We start from the raw sequence: 17,834 nt of genomic DNA, 5'->3' as shown, positions 1-17,834 counted from the left end.
GGAATGTGGGTGCCGCTGACCAGGCTGGAATTTGCCCATCTGAATGTCTGTCTGTGATTTGACTGGCTTGCCAGACTAATAGAGAAGGCAGTTAAAATTGAATCAGATAACGGGAACTGCATCTGCTGGAGAATCCAAGATAATAAAGTGTGAAGCTGGATGAACACAGCAGGCCAAGCAGCATCTCGGGAGCACAAAAGCTGACGTTTCAGGCCTAGACCCTTTTCCTGCATCTGGAAATGGATGAAGTTTAAAAACAAATTTATCAAAGTACATGAGTGAACCGGATGAGATTTTACTACCATCCAATGACATGACTGCCTTTTAGTCTAGCTTTTTAAAATTCAATTTTCATTGATATTTCTTCATTAGTCAGATGTCCACACACCATTAGTTTTGGTCTCTGGATCACTAGTTCGATACCACTAGGCCATTTGCTTCTCAAGTGTATTGTTGTCAGTAGATTGCAAGATTTTGTTTTTGCTTCATGCTTTTATACCTGAAAATACATCTGATTGAACAAAATATTCATACAATGTACAGATCAAACAACTTTGACTACAACCTATATTGCTCCCCACTTGAAACACATCTGATTTGTCACACTGCTAGTTTGTTTGCTATTTACTCAGTCAAGACTTTAAATATTGTTCGTCAATATCGTATTTTCAGCAACATTTCTATTATCTTTTGGTGATAAACACAAACACGTTTTTATGGCCCATGAGGCATTTACAGGTGTTTTTTTTTTGGCTTCTAGATATTTACTGAAGAGTGCTCTTGGATTAAATTTTCTTCTAGTACCCACTCCAGGTCTAAATCCAAACTCCTCTGATGGGTCTAGGCCCGAAACGTCAGGTTTTGTGCTCCTGAGATGCTGCTTGGCCTGCTGTGTTCATCCAGATTCACACTTTATTATCTTGGATTCTCCAGCATCTGCAGTTCCCATTATCTCTTTTTTTACCACTTGTGTTTTTTTATTACTTGTTCATGACTTGTTCAGTACTAAAGGTGTCCATGTCCAAAAGCAACAAGCCTGGGGTCCAAGTCTTAGTCTGAAAACTGACAATAACAATCTAACCACTTGCCCTTTTGATTTTTTTTTAGTGGTGTTGCCATCACTAAACAACACCCCACCCCCCCCCACCCCACTATCAACACCCTAAGAATTACCATTTTCCAGAAACTGAACTGGACTGGCAACTATTAAATACAGTGGCTACAAGAGCAAGTCAGGAGGGGAATATTGCAGTGCATAATTCGCGTCCTGACTGTCTTAAGTATATGCACCACCACCTAAAAGGCACAAATCAGGACTCTGTTGGAATATTCCAACATCTGTCTGGATAAGTGTGGTTCTAGTAACACTCGTGCTTAACAGTGTCTCGGTCAAAACAGCCACTTGATTGACACTGACACTGTATCCGCACCCTTCTCCACCCCATGCTCAGCAGCGCCAGTGTATTTCGTCTATTAGATGTACTGTAGAAATTCTTTAGACAGCACTTTCAAAGCCACAAACGCTTTGATTTAGCAGAACAAAGACAGCAGATAAATGGGAACACCACCACCTTCAAGTTCTTCTCCATGCACCATTATGATTTGGAAATGTATCATCATTCATTCACTGGGTCAAAATCCTGGAATTCCCTCCCTAATGGAGTTGTAGGTCTATCCACAACATACACACACTGGACTGGTTCAAGAAGGCAGCGCTCACCACATTCTCAAGGGCACCCAGGGATGGGTAATATAAATGCTGTGCAGTCAGTAAAACCCACAAAATACAATTGGAAAATCTCTTTTTTTTTTGACGTGGGAAGCTTATACTTGGGAAATGATTGTACTGTCATTGAGGTCTGTAAGGGTGCGTTTTAACCCTCTTTCTTTTAAACTTTGGGTTTTCTTTTACTTTTTTTTTATTTGTGCATGATTGGGAGTTGTACACACCAAGAAAACGGTGTACAACTGAAATGTCAATTGCAGGAAGGTTTTTAATGTCATTTTTTTTGACAGCAAGCTTCCAGTTGACTTCCTACAAATAAGTACCAATCAAAAATGTCGCAGTTTACCCACTCATCTTTAACCAAAAATCCAAAGAATGGTGCATGCTATAATTCAGAAACAAAATTAGAATTTGCTGGAAAAATTCAGCAGATCAGGCAGCATCTGTGTGAGAAAGAAGAGTTAACATTGAGACTCTTACAATTCTGAACAAGGGCCACTAGTCCTGAAATGCTAACTCTCTGCTTTCTGGCCTGAGTTTTACCAGCAATTTCTGATTTTTTTTTTGTTCCTTTCTCTACCCAAGTTTGTTTTTTTTATTTGCACAGTTCGCATTCCAAGTCACTAAACCTATTATCCAATAATGTTCGAGTTAATGCATGGGATTATCTTATTGAGTATTATCAAAACATGTTCACATCCCAGCTGCAGTATGTACTCTGATTACCGATAACCCTATACTGTTGTTCTCCTTGCAGTCTATCCTATTGCCTACAGAAGTCTATATTTTTCTCTTTTCAAGTCTCTGGTAACTTAAATAATGGACATCTCAAGTCACTTGGAATATTAGCTGAAATGTATTTCATCCCAAGTTCTTGCTTTCTTTTATCTTTTCTTTACTTCTTGAGCTACAAGTATGATGAGGCCAGTATTTGCTACCCATCCCTAATTGCTCTCGATCTGTCCTCTGTTAGGTGATTCAAAAAGCACGTACAAATCAATCACATTGCTATGGGCCTTGAGTCACATGTCTGCCAGACCTGCTATAAATGTTAGATGTTCTTTCCAAAAGAATATTCGTAGACCAGATCTTTTTCTACAATTAATAGTTTTACAGCCACCATTACTGAGACCAGCTTTGAATTAGAGATCTGTTAATTAGTAAAATTTAAAATCCAGCAGCAGCTGAGTTGCCCCATTAATCCATGTCCCCAAAGCATTGGTCTGGGCCTTAGGTTTTCTACACCTGTAAATGTAACACACTTTCACCATCTCCAGTTCTGTCTTCTCATCCTATTTCTCCAAGGGCTTTGTTCTGTGGCTGTTTTGTCTATGCTGCAACATTCCATGTACTTGTTTCTTTCAAAGTATTTCTTCCTCCTGATAGCCTGTCCAGTGCTTTATGGAGGCCCTTCGGCCCAACTTATCCATGCCGACCAGCTTTCCCAAACTGCATTTGGTCCATATTTCTCTTAAACCTTTCCTATCTTTGTACTTATCCAAATGTCTCAAATGTTGTGATTTTATACCTGCATTAATCTCTCAAAACACTTCCTGATCATGTACTCATCCAGCTGCCTTTTAAATGTTGTAATTGTATCTGCCTCCTCCACATTCTCTGGCAGGTCATTCCCAATGTGCATCACGTCTTTGTGAAAAGGGTGACTTCTTAGATCCCTTGTCAATCTTTCTCCTCTTTCCTTAAACCTTTGCCCTCTTGTTTCACTCCCCTGAGGAAAAGACTTCGCCTATTCACCTTTTACTTATGCCCTCATGATTTTATAAACCTCTAACGTCACCTCTTAGCCTCTACTCCAAGGAAAATAACCCCAGCCTTTCCTTACAACTTAAACATTCCAGTCTAGGTAACATCTTTGCCAATCTTGTTTGGACACTTTCCAGTTCAATAGCGTCCTTCCTTTGGCAGGGTGACCAGAATTGTGCACAGTGCTTCAAATGTGGCCTTACCAGTGTCTTGTACAGTTGTAACTTGATGTCCCAACTTTAATACTCTTTGTTCTGACTGAAGGCAAGTGAGCAAAAGGCCACTTTCAAGGAACTATATATCTGCACCCTGATGTCTTTCTGTTCAAATACAGTCCTTGGGGCTCTATTATTAACTGTGCAAGGCCTGCTCTAGTTGGTCTTGCCAAAATGCAGCACCTCTCATTTAACTAAATTATACTCTGCTGGCCCAGTTGATCAAGATCCTGTTGTTTAAGGAAGAATGCTAAGAGTACACTAGGCTACCAATTTTAGTGTCATCTGCAAACTTACTAAGCATATTTTTGGTGCAAGATCGTGGCGGAGGAACAGGGCTGAGTGTGGGCCCAGGTTCCATCCTCTCCTATCTGCTTTTCTTCTCTTTTTGTTTTTACTTTTTCTTCTATTCATTTTCACTTTTTTTTTTTTCCTTTTTTTTTCCCCCTCTGGCAGGTTGGTCAGTTGTGCCAGGGCAGCAGCAGGAGCTGGCTGCATGTGGAGTGGTGGTCATGGTTTCTCCTGCCCCTTTGGGGTCTGTGGCAGGAATGGCAGCAAATTCCTCAAGATGGCAGTGCAGCCAAGGTGACATTGCAGCTAAAGTGTGACTCATGGCCGGGTGGTAGCCTGGCTGCAGATCTAGAATTCTTGGTTGTAGGACAAGTGTGGGTTCGGCAGTGTCAATGAAATGAGTCCAGTGACGAGGAGATGGTGCCTAAAGAGGGGCGAAGCCTCCGTTTTGGTGGGTCCAATAGAGGCTGGCCTTGAGGTTAGGTGCTGACATGGACAGGGCCTGAAGGACTGATAGTCCGAACTTTATACTACTTTAATTTGCTAATTTTTTTTTTCCTATGACATATATAATGCAGGATGATTTCTTTCTTTACTTTTCTAATTTTTGTTTAGTTTCCTAAGGAATTTGAACTTGTGTATCAGTACCTGCTTACCTTTTGTCCCTAAAGATGGTGGTGTAATGTGGTAACTGTGAACTTTTCACTGTACTCATTGGGAGGCTTTGTCACATATGCAATTTTCTCATATAATTTTTTTTATAAATTATGAACAACAGTGAACCCAGTACAGATCCTTGCAGCACGCTGCTGGTCACAGTCTGAACAACAACCCTCTACCACGACTGTCTCCTACCGTCAAGCCCATTTTTGTATCCAGTTGGCTAGTTTCATGATATCTAACCATTTTTACCAGTCTACCATGCAGAACTTTGAAGGACTTGCTAAAGTCCCCTTTGTAGACTACATCTACCATTTTTCCATCATTTATCTTCTTGGTCACATATCCAACCTGTTTCATTTGCCTTTATCTTAAGCCCTCCATTAAATTGGCATTTCAAAAAATGTATCTCCGAGGTACTTGCCAGTGAGTTCACCAAAATCATCTTGTTTTCCATTTCTGACACATGGAGCTAATTGTTTTAAACAAACAGTTTGCTTTGGAAGCTGTTTTGATTCTTTTGTTCCTTTTTTGTTTGCTGTTGAGAATCACTGGCTCAACTACAGGAGGAGGTCATTTCACTCTTCTTTGATTGAACTGATTAATAGTCCCTTACTTCCTGCTGCCCTGCAGACTTCCCCTTATTTTTGTATTTATCCAGTTCCCTTTGATTAAACCTGGTTCCATGACACACACACTTTTTTTCAAGAACTACATTTCAGGTCGCAACTATCTGTGTGCAAAGCTCAAATGTTCATCTCTTTTTTTCACCTTTTAAAACCCTGTCCTCTGTTAGTCCTCCTGGATTGGAAACAGTTTCTGCTTATTTACTCTGACCAAATCATTCAGGGTTTTGTACATGTATCAAGTCCTTTTTTTTTTAAAATGAGAGCAGCCCTATTTTATCTGTATTGAATTAAAGGCAAAAGTGCCTGATGGTTCAAGCCTGGAAAGACTGAAAATTCTGGAATTCCTCCACAGGTTACGCAGCATCTGCAGGTTGTGTTTGTTTTGGGCCAGTGACATCCCATCGGGATGAGTGACCTAATTCCTCAGTGAGTGTGAAGAATGGGTGCAATATTCCAGCCACGGCCTAATCAGTAACATAACCATTTTGTTTTGCTTTGTAGTCTTTGCCTCTTTTTTACAAAATGAAGTATTCTTAGTTTTACTTTTTAAACCACTTTTTTTTCTCAGCAGGCTCTGACGTTTGAGTATGCACAATACCTGGTATCTGCTCTTGTACCAGCTTAAAGTTGTAACTCTGCTCATTTCCTCATCTCAGCCAAAATGCATCACTTCACATTTAACACTAAATGTCTTCTGCTATCCACGTTTTTTATCAGTTCATCCTGCAGAATACTCCCTCCAATTTAAGGCATTCATAGAGATCAGAAGAGTGGATCCTAATACAGACTCCTGTGATACAGCAGGACTCTACACCAAATCCATTCCCTTGATTAGGTTGAATGAAAACATTCCCACTTGTGGGATGTACAAAACTGGGGTCACGAGTATAGATCACTTGTATCCACACTGCCCCTGTAATCTTTGCTTCAAATTTGTTAACATTTCTATAACATTGCAGTTTATTGGACACCATTTTGACTGCCCTGATAATCCCATTCATACTTCAAAGAAATCAATTGTTACCTAATTTGCTGCTAAATCTATGTGCTGTGCATATTTGCCTCTACTTTTCCAAATTGCAATCAATCTCCTTACCTATCATCTCTTCCTGCATCTAAATAAGCCTGTGTTGGTGTTGGAGGGCGTCCAGAGGAGTTTCAAAAGAATGAAATGAAAACAGAAATCGTTGGGAAAAACCCCGCAGGTCTGGCAACATCTGCGGAGACAAATTTGGAGTTGGTTTCGGGTCCAGTGACCTTTCCTCGGAACCTCCCTCCTGGTTTGAGGAAGGGTAAATAGACCTGAAACGTAAACTTCAATTTGTCTGCACAGATGCTGCCGGACCTGTTGAACTTTTCCAGCAATTTGATTTTTCATTTGATTTAGAGCGTCCACAGTTCTTTTGGATTTTTCTTTCATGAATGTCGGGGGTGAAGGACTTGTAATGTGAAGAGCGGTTGCGGACTCTGATTCTGTACTAACTGGAGTTTAGACAGATTTGAGTAGGGGAGGAGCATGGAGAAACTGATATACACTCTATCCAGGCCTATGTGGAGAAGATCTTCCAATAGTAGGAGAAACTGGGACTCGAGGGCAGCCTCAGTGAAGGGACAACTGTTTTAGAAGTGAGATGAAGAGGGATTTCTTCAGCCAGAAGTTGTTGATCTCTGGAACTCATCGCTACAGAAAGTTGCAGAGGCCAAGTGATTTATGTATTTAAGACAGAGGTTCTTGATTGGTGTGGGCACCAAGGGTTACAGGGAGAAGGCGGGAAAATGGATTGTGAAACATAGCAGCCACTATTGAGTGTGCTTCACCTTTTCAATGGTCTGAATGACCTAATTCTGCACTTGTATCTTTATGGTCTGACAACGCTTGAAGCTTGACACCACCATAACTTTCACCTTACCCACTACCTTTGAGTGGCATAGGGTGGCAGCAGTTTGTATTAAGCAAGGCTCCTTGATCAGCACCTGCCCAACTGGTTACCCCTAGAAGAGGAAAGGCAGCAGACAGGTGGGAATCTACCACTTGCAAGTTCTCATCAGAGTTGTACACAACATCTGATCGCTCACTTTTATTGTCGCTGGGTGAAAATACTGAAGCTCTCTTCCTAATGACTTTAGATGTGTCTTTGCATGGTTTGCAGTGGGCTGCTCACTACCTATCTCAGAGATGGTAATGTGTAATAAGGGCTGGCCTGCCAGCAGATCCCTAGAACAATTTTTAAAATTTAAAGTTGTCAAATATACAATAAAACATTTAAAACTTGTGTAAAGTGTTGTTTTGAAACACTTATGAATATTTTTGGATGAAAACCCTAGTGACTCATAGAACATAGAACAATACAGTGCAGAACAGGCTCTTCAGCCCTCGTTTCACTGACCTGTGAACTAATCTAAGCCCATCTCCCTACACTATCCCATCATCATCCATATGCTTATCCAAGGACTCTTTTTAAATGCCCCTAATGTGGCTGCGTTAACTACATTGGCAGGCAGGGTGTTCGATGCCCTTCCCACTCTGAGTAAAGAAACTGCCTCTGACATCTGTCTTAAATCTATAACCCTTCAATTTGTAGCTATGCCCCCCTCGTACAAGCTGACGTCATCATCCTCGGAAAAAGACTCTCACTGTCCACCCTATCTAATCCTCTGATCATCTTGAATGTCTCTATTAAATCCCCTCTTAGCCTCCTTCTCTCCAGTGAGAACAGACCCAAGTCCCTCAGCGTTTCTTCATAAGGCCTTTGCTCCAGACCAGGCAACATCCATGTAAATCTCCTCTGCACATTTTCCAATGCTTCCACATCCTTCCTGTAATGGGGCGACCAGAACTGCACACAATATTCCAAGTGAGGCCGCACTAGTGTTTTGTACAGCTGTAGCATCTTGCTCCAAGAAGATTGGCTCATGACCCAAATGTCAGCTTATTGAGATAGGGTGGCTGAAGATGTTCAATTGTAAAATGTTGCATGGTGGCAGTTGCAATTTTCCACCAAAGCTTGCTATCATTACCATTGGCAAACTACTGAGGACAGAAATCTAATTTAAGTACAACTAGATTTTCTCCTTGTGCATTTTTTTTAAAGCCTCAAAGCCTCACCCCTTTTCTTGATCAATTTTCATTAAAACAGATTATTATCTTGGACATAGCAACCAAAGTGTGGGGCTGGATGAACACAGCAGGCCAAGCAGCATCTCAGGAGCATAAAAGCTGACATTTCGGGCCTAGACCTTTGAAGGGTCTAGGCCCGAAACGTCAGCTTTTGTGCTCCTGAGATGCTGCTTGGCCTGCTGTGTTCATCCAGCCCCGCACTTTGTTATCTTGGATTCTCCAGCATCTGCAGTTCCCATTATCTCTGGTCACTATGTCCAGGCTTCTTTTAACAAGACTGGTACCATGCTAAATTTGTAACAATCTTTAAGTCTAAGAAGGACGTTCTGAAAGGAGTGAATCATTTGTCACTGGTGTTTTGAATTAAAACTATTTGTTTTAAGCAGGACCACTTTGTTATGCTTAGGTTATTTTTAACTGAATCCATTCATCAGGAAATTGACTGTTTTGTTAGCTGCCTGATTTTATTCCCCATTGGTAAAACCACATTGAAGAGTTTGTTGAAGAGCTATTAAGTTCCGTAAATAAGGAAACATCGCAAACTAGTTGTTCAGTGTTTCGTTTTGGTTCTCACTAGAGCAATTCACACTGAAAATGTGGGGAGAAAAGGCAAGGGCTGCCATTTTTCATTTTGCATGCTATTATTTCACTGTTACTACATAAGGGGAAAATATTGGTGTTTTTTTTTTTCAGGACTCTATCTCAGAATTTTACTTTCTTTTCTACAAGGAGATCTTTCAAACTTATATTTTGGAGGAGATACCCCTACCTTTTTCCATGCACTGATCTAACCACTAATTCTTTGATATGCAAATGAATGAATATCAAGGAACAAAGTGTTTTTCTGATGTTTTGAGGCCAATGTCTCTTGATTAGCAGGTGAAACATAACTATAGATTGCTCATGCTAACTTCTCTAGCATTTGGGGAAACCTACCACAGATAACTTTAAAAATTTTCAAATCTTCAGTCTACAAGTGCCTAATGTTGATGTGTCTTGAGTTTTGAGAACAATGCCAGAGGTTAGAGACAAATGTGTGGGAGTAGGATTAATGGGGGGTCGTTCAGTTATCGGATTCTCCTGGTGCCTCAAATGCCTGTAAATATAGTCTTGTGCAAGTAAAAAATGCCTCTGGTTTGTTTGGATTGAGTCAAATTCTAATGTTTGTTTCTTATGCTGCTATACAGAACTGAACTTCTGTCAATATGTTTATGAATAGATTTTTATAAATAATATATATTTTTGAAATAGAATTAAAATAAATTGATAGGAAATCTTTGAGCAGATTGACCTGTTTTATTTCCTGACCATTTTGTCAGATCGGTCAATGTCAAGCTGGTGTTCTTCACTGACCACTACCTTTTGTTGGCCACTTGTTACCTATGGGATGACCAGCAGGTGGGCAAGGGAATATGGAAGCTGAACATGAAGCTATTGACTCCAGAACATATCGAGGAGCTCAAAACTGATGATGTGGCTGAGGGAAGTGTGGAGTCTCTGAGTCTCCAGCATTCTGATAAAAACAGTCAAGGGGAACCTTTAAGAGGGTGTTCATCCTCCAAACTGTTCTGAAGGTGGGAGAGAGATGGGGAAGCTATGTAAATTCCAGAAAACCGTGAAGACCCTGCTCCTGCTGCAGATGACTGAGTTCAGTTGTTGAAGAGGATCTCCAGGAGATGAAGAACCAGCAAGCTTTGCCTCTAAAGATAATCTTACAGTCCAGGATCTGCTCCATGGAGCAGAACAAAATGTGCTCATGTTCCTCCTTCCCAAGGGTGCATAGGGATAGTTCTATGATCAGTAGTCTGAAGGAAGAAGATGCCACAATAATGTTGTTCTCAGCCTGACATCCTGAGGATCAGCAAATCCTTTTATTTTTATGCCAGACTCTGTATGATATGCAGCCCACAGACAGCTTCCTGTCCATTCCCGTCCTTTTTCACAAATGTTTTAGATGACTGCGCATGGGAGAGGCTAGATTAGCCATTGTTTCTGAATGAGCTGAACAAGGCCCTTCATCCTTTTGAAAAGAATAAAACTCCGAGGAGCGATGGATTACCAGCCAAGTTGTATTTATCTCTGTGGGACTTGATAGGCTGGAAGCGCGTGTGTGTGTGCGCGCGCGCGCGTGTGCGTGTGTGTGTGCGTGCGTGTGGAAAGGTATCATCCTCATCTACAAGCGGAAGGGGATAGGGAGGAAATTAGAAATTGGTTACCAGTTTTACTGCTGAATGCAGGTTACAAAATCCTTTTTAAGGCTATTGCCAACCAGGTCAGGTCTGCTGTGGCCTAGAACAAACAGAACTTGCTGGAAAAGCTCAGGTCTGGCAGGATCCATGAAGAAAAAAATCAGTCGGTGTTTCGGGTCTGATGACCCTTTCCCCAGAACATCTGGGACCAGTAATTCACCCTGACCAAACCTATGCCATACCAGACTGGATGACGTCTGAGAAAGTCATGCTTCTCCGACACAATCTCCTACGTTCAGGTGGAGTGGGGTGGGAGGTGTTTGCATTTGGACACTGTCTCCTCATCAGCCCTGATTAAGACAAGGCCTTTGACAGGACATTGCGCACTGACCTGGGAGGTATGCGTTTCCAAATGGGCTTTGGGCAAAGTATTGAAGTTTTTGAGCAGATTTATATATCGGGTTGTGGATAACAGCATTATAGGTTTGTTTGCTGAGCCACTGTGTTTGGTAGCAGACGTTTCGTAACCCTGCCAGGTAACATGGTAAGTGAGCCTCTGGTGAAGTGTCGGTGTTCTGTCCCGCTTGTTACTTATATGCCTTTGTTTGGAGTTGTTGGTATTACTTCTGGTTCTTTTTATCAGTGGTTTGTATGTCACATCCTGTTTGTGTGTTGATGTAGTTCTAGTTCGAATGCCAGGTTTTCCAGGAGTGTGCGCTTTCTGGCTATCTAATCCTCTTTAAAAACTCCATGTAAGTACTCCCGTTCTGTTTTGCATAATTCCAGATTGCTGCAGTGTGTTGTGGCTTGTTTGAATCGTCTGCTGTACACCAACATCAGCAGTAGTGCAGTCTGTTAATGATCAAGAATCGGAAAGCTACCTGATCAGGTGTAGAGTCAGGCAGGGCTGTCCACTCCATCTCCCACCTTGTTTGTGTGTCGTGTAGAGCCTTTTGCCCACTTCATCAGTAAGGATATGAGCCAGAAGGGGTGACTATTCCAGGCAGCAGAGGCCTGTAGGTCATAGCTTGCCTGGACATGGATGATGTTGCCATTATTTGCTCGGATCTGCTGTCAGTGTGCAGACTCATGAGTATCTGCAACCAGTTCGAGCTGGCCTTGAGAGCCCAGGTAAATTGAGGCAAGAGTGAGGCCATGTTCTTTGCGACCTGTGCCAATTACTTTACCCTCTTCACCATCAGGAGAGATTAACTGAAGGTGCTGGAAATGTATTTTGGACTGGCTGCGGCATGTGTAAAATTTAATTGAGAGAAATATATTGCCAAGGTGAAGCATGCTCCCGTGCCACTGCAGGTAAAATTAAATACCTACTCATCAGATGAGATTTTTTTTTGGTTTTGCAGTATTTGGAGCAGGCCTGGCCCATTCCCAGATCCTGTGCCTTTGCAGTCACCTGAGCCATCTTCCACTTCATCTGGACATCAAAGATGGACCAGGTCTGCAGGGACACCATGTATAAAGCTTTAGTTAAGGGGGGAGAAAGGATGTATCCAATGCTGTCCTCCTCATAATGGCGACCTTTTTGTGTGTGGCTGCACCAAGCTGTGTGTAGTCTCTTGGTATGCCAACAGGCAAAAGTTGTCATGTACAGAGGATCGACCTGTTCCTCATGAAGGATGGGCCTGATCTCTCCACTGGGAAGCACAAACTTGTCCATTGTGGAAGAGTGTTCAAAGAAAAACACCTTTTTGACCAGAAGCCCATCAGGAAGTGGTTAGCATGTAGTGTCCTTGCTACCCTGCGGGAAAAGCAGAGGGTAGATCCTGTCATATAGTTCCCCAGGCAGACTGTTACTCATTTGGCCTCATCACCAAAACTTTCTAACAAGCACTAAGACACAGCTTGGCTGGTGGTGAGAAGGGCACTAGCTGAGAGATCTTTCAAGCATGCCTGGTTTCCACATGCCACCGCACGCTGCTCTTGAAGCAGCTCTGCTGGTGAAGAGACAGTCACCCAACTTCTTTGCAAAAGCACGTTCCAGAAGCAGGTCTTGAGTGGGATGCTGCGGTTTTAATCAAGATTTGTCACGAGCGGCACTGAAGCAGGACTCCATACTGTGGGGAGTGTTCGCTGGGATCTACTCCAAGGCAAACGTCGACTGTGCCTGCAGACCACCAACTCTGAAAGATGCACTTCACTCTCTGCCTGAAACTTGTTGGTATTCCAGTGTAAAGAGTTGACCTCAATAGAATATTGCAGACTTGCACGTTCCAAGGTCCAGGGCCACGTGCTAGATTTCACATGAAAGCCTGGGGCAGCTGCTGCCGGATTGCAGTGGGGAAAGACCACTATCTGACGTCTTTCCGCTAATGAATAATAAAGCATCCATTCAGACCCTCTTGCTACCTCAAAATGAATATAAATAGTTTTTGCATCAGCAGAAAATGCCTTTTCTTCCCCCCAACTACTGTGAACTTCTGAGAAATGTCACAATTCCAATACTGTTCTTCCTCTGCAAAGACTGTACTGAACTGATTTAGAACCTTTTGTATGTACTTATGGTTTTTAATGAATTAAGTACATTTTTACAATAAAAATGGCAAGCATCCAACACAGCATGTTTGTAACCTGTAGAGTTATTGTTGAAAACACTCCAAATTCTGTTGCTTCTACAGCAGAGGAGGCAGCATCATAAGCAGTGAATAAGTAGATTGAGTTGGCAGTACAGTTAATCACTAACATCTTTCTTGAATGTTTGGGGCACCACTGTAAAGAATGTTAAATGATTAATAGGTGCTGTTGGAAGGCGAGGAGGTCATGAGAGTAGTTTTGGAACAAAGTCAGCATTCTAATATGTCTGCCTTTACAAAAACACAATCTTATTGCAGTCAAGAGCAGAAAAAAGACAGTGTAGTTCATGCACTAATTAGTATTTAAAAAGAAATACGGTAAGGTTTGAACTTGGCTAACTACTTGTCATCAATCCAATTTGCCTGAGGAGTGCCCTTGTGTGAAGATAATTGCCAGTCATTATCCAGAAACTTGTGCGCTCTGTAAGCAGGTAAATGTAATAGCTATAAGTAAGCTTCATGTGTTTCTCGCAAAATGGATCAGATTTTAATTTTTTGGATAAACCCCACAGAAATTAGTTTCTCTGGATAGGCAAGATCAATTATGGATAATAATGCTGGAGTAAGCAAAATAATAGTAAAACTGTTGCAATATCTCCAACATTTTTCAATGTGCATTCCTGATCAGATCAATGTCATCACACACATTGCAGTGGTTGAATAGTTGAAATGTCATTCTTGGTATGTTGATTGAAATCATGGAGCTGGATTTTCATGTAAAGGGCAGGAAACTGGATATGTTTGTTTGTTTGAAGAACTGCACTTGTACATTTGTAGCTTGCCACAATCATGCGTTATCTGCCCATGATTTTCTATTTAGTAGAAGGAATTAAAGGCAACGTGGTGCACCTGTGGAAACTAGAATCAACAACGTCTTCATATCCACCCCCCCGATCCCCAAAGAAAATCTCAACCACTGCCATTAAGTTGACAGCATTAGGCTGGAAACAGGCCTTTTCAATGGTCGCCTGTTTTAAGGGGTATCATCAGAATTACTAGATGTTTGATCCTAGAATTCCTGCTTTCAAGCTGTCATCCAGTCCATTAACATGGTTTACTTGATACACTGTGTCTTACATTTTCCCAAGCTCAATATTTTGGAGCACACAACCATGGAGCAGTTATCCATGGGCAGCCCTTGCCTTGAAAACAAGCATGCAGTAAGTCAGATAATTGGGAAAGAAGGAATCTTTTTTGAAAGCTAGTGGTGTGGGGATACAGTGGTGAGCTACTACTTCCTTTTGAGTAGTACAAATGAGTGAAGTGAGAGGATCAAGCAAGCAAATTTGGTTGTCCATGTTGGCAGTTTAAGGTAATCCTCGTCTGGAGGATATCACTATTAACTCTTGCACTATGTTTAGCTACACTTGAGCTGCCACCTTCAATCACTTTTTTCTTTCTTTCTTTTTTTTTCTAACTGATCTAGCAAAGTACATAGCTCACTGTAATTACAGCATGTCAAATCAAATTTTTTTAAAAAGGTAAGTCTTCTGTAGACTTCAAGAAATCTTTTGATGTCAGGAATTCAAACAGCCAATATGCCTGCTATGAACATTGATTTCAGAGCTCCATATGCGGATTTCCATTTAATCTGTTACAGGTACTTAAGATTCCTCTAGAAATTGACTCTTGTTAAAACACTTGAGCACAATTAAGTTTGCTTTTAAAGTAAATAAATGAAGCAAATTAACATTATTAAAAAGAGCAGATACCTTTAATATTCTGTTGATTTATTCCTTGGATCTAATTACAATAGATTAAAACTTGCTCCGAATTAACCACCAAATCTGAAGCTGAGGTAATACTGTATCTTGAACTGTTGCCTCCATGATGTCCAATCTGCAGTTCTGTTTTCTTTGACCATGGATGGGCAAGGATTTTTTTTTTTCTTGGCAATGCTGTAATTTCATACTAAATTTTTCAAAGCTTAATTGTATTACTGGCTGCACTGTAATTGTGAATAGTCCAGGGCTTTATCGCTGGGTGGATGCACTGCATTTACAGTCAATGGAGGATGTTAAGCAAAACACCACCTTTAGTCAGGACACTACATGGTCATTTTTGCCTTAGTCATATGACTAAGTGCTTTAGTGTTGGAAGAGAAGCCACTAATGCCTGCATATGAACAGAGGGGAAGCGCTGAAATCTGTAGACTGAAGATACTGGGTTTAGCACCACTGGTTTGTAAATCTTGTAATGAACAATCACACAACTTGAATTTTTAACATGAGTTACATGAAAAGTATTTGGTAACTATAGCACTGTTTCTGGATTCAGTCTTCCTTGAGGGAAGACGATGACTGCTCCTTGTGTGACTCTGTCAACATTTCCCATTGGGACTACTGAAAATGACACGCAACAATGCAAAGTAATCGTCAATGTTTTCTTGCAGCATCTGTAGAGAGAAAACTTAGTGTTTCGAGTCTAATGACCCTTCAGACCCAGAGCTATTAACTCTGCTTTCTTTCAACAGATGTTGCCAGATCTGGGTTATTCCAGAAAATTCTGATTTCCAGCATCTATAGTTTTTTTCCTCCAACGTCTTCTCCTGGGAGAGGCGTAGATAGATAAATAGTACAAGATTTTTTAAAATTAGAATGTGTTTTTTTAATTTTGTTAAATTGACAGCATTCAATCAGGAACAATTATTTTGCATTTTAACATGCTCAAGCGAAAATGGAACTGGGGCGGGGGGGGGGGGGGGGGGGGAAACACAACATAAAACTACAGAAACTATCCTCCAATTGGAGAATCTTCATACAAAACTGTTTTGATCTCCACACATGGTGATTGAGATACGAGGCTAAAGAGTAGCTTGTTAGTTAGGACTGTTTCCGATGGAAGAACATCTTCTGGAGAGAAGATAGGATTGAGGCTTTCAAATTGATCAATTGTTTAGGTTACTTCGAGTTTTAAAGGATATTGTTGGGGGAACTGTGCAGCATCCAGATAAAATATTAGAGCAGAATTTGGTTAAATGTTTATTCTATGATAGTAAATCTTCATCTATGGAGAATGAAGGCTTGTAAGGAATTCAAAGGAGTGGTGGGTTCCTAAAAAGAAATACCATCTCAAATATAAAAATCAAGTGTTTCGGAATGGTGCAAGTTGTTACTTTGTGTCTTCTGGCACCTGTTTGTTACAGGGATGGTCTCAATTTTCAAGTGTTTTTGAGTTCATCACTAGAATTTTGGCAATTGATCTACTGTCTAGTCATGCAGTTAAGGACAAAAAACATTTGGATATAGCCAGGTGGTCTTCCTATGCATGTTGGCAAGACCACTAACCTGTGACTACCTTTTGGATCCCATTATCTAATCATGGCTTCCATTTGCTCATTATCAATTTTAAATGTAAGTTTTCAGAAAATTGTAAAACTGGACTTGAAAACATCATTTGACTCAGTTTAGTGAGCCTGGCTGATTAAACCCAGTAAACCATTGGCAACCTGACTGTGTCTAGTTGCATATAATCATTTTTGAATTTTGCAGGAGATGTATGAAATTAACATCACTTAAAGCATAATTCGTTGCTGCATATTGAGAGATTTGGCTTTTCAGAAGATTTTTATGGGCCATGTCATTCAAAGTACTTTACGTTCATTCAGAGAAAGTTACCAAGTGAATAGTTGAAATGGGAATTGGAGTGTTTGTATTGAAATACTAATCTTGCCCTATTTGATATCAAATTGCCACTGCAGCGACATGCAGACTTTATGTAAGGAAAAGTAAACTTTAAAATATTTGAATACAACTTATTATTCAGCAGTTTTGTTTTTTTAGAACTTTCAGAAGTTACATTTTTGGTTCCACAAGTTTCATCATGTTAACTGGCACAATGATCTGATACTAGACAACTGGTTTAAACCTATTTAGTAAATAAACTGAACAATTAAAACTGATCCTGAACTTTTTACTCATTTCACAATCTTTTTATAACTGGTGCTTGAAGGGAAAAAAATTGAGCTTGTGATGAGTCTTGGGTGATTGCCTTTTAAATGTTGACTGCTTGAGTTAGCATAATGCAGTAAGCAAAACTTGATGCATGTGGCCAAAGTTAGGAAATAGTTGTCATCTTCTGTTTTTTTTTTGTTTTGTTTTTGAACAGGGGTCTGTTACCTGTTAGAGGCCTGACTTGACTATGTTCAATGTAATGAATGTTGTGGTATAATGCGGTTAGTTACTGCATGACTTATTAATCACATGACTCTGATATCTGTTTAAGAATGAGCATGTGAAAAGAGACATCTTCAACAGTACAGTAGTAACCAATATAAAGGTATAAATAATGCTAGTTCTTCAGTGAATAAGGAACTGAAAAGTCCTAATGATGAGCAAACAGGCTGAGGGACCATGTATGAGTCAGCATCCACATCTTGACATACTTTAGACCTGTATCTCCCTGTTTGGTAGCACTAGTGGCTTAGAGCACAAGATCAAGTAATAATTATCTCAAACTTTTCTTTGTTTTGCATTGTTCTTGATCTGATGTATTTTGCTGTGCATGTAGGGCCAATTTTGCAGTCTAAATTAGTTGGACCTATTCCAGTTCTTCACACAGATGTCCATAAAGGCTGGCTGCCACTTTTTGTTTTATTCATTGAGCTGTGACAATGGTTACAAAGTTCAGCATTTGTCACTAATAAGGCTGT

General features: G+C 40.6%; 1 protein-coding gene across 4 annotated transcripts in view; it reads left to right on the top strand.

The window, feature by feature from the left end:
* The window catches only part of zdhhc9 (zinc finger DHHC-type palmitoyltransferase 9), a 104,718-nt gene that overhangs the window by 35,818 nt on the left and 51,066 nt on the right, over positions 1–17,834 (top strand). The window contains exon 1 of one of the 4 annotated variants that reach the window (XM_059651459.1): positions 13,597–13,614. The exons of the other annotated variants lie outside the window; for them this stretch is intronic. The gene's annotated coding sequence lies outside the window, so the exon portion shown is untranslated. Of the gene's footprint in view, positions 1–13,596; positions 13,615–17,834 lie in introns of those variants that run through there. 4 annotated transcript variants of the gene reach the window in all.

This window comes from Stegostoma tigrinum, chromosome 15, assembly GCF_030684315.1.
Source record: "Stegostoma tigrinum isolate sSteTig4 chromosome 15, sSteTig4.hap1, whole genome shotgun sequence".
Taxonomy (NCBI): Eukaryota; Metazoa; Chordata; class Chondrichthyes; order Orectolobiformes; family Stegostomatidae; genus Stegostoma; species Stegostoma tigrinum.
The sequence above is the reverse complement of the archived record's forward strand: the minus strand, read 5'-3'. Positions and strand labels throughout refer to the sequence as shown.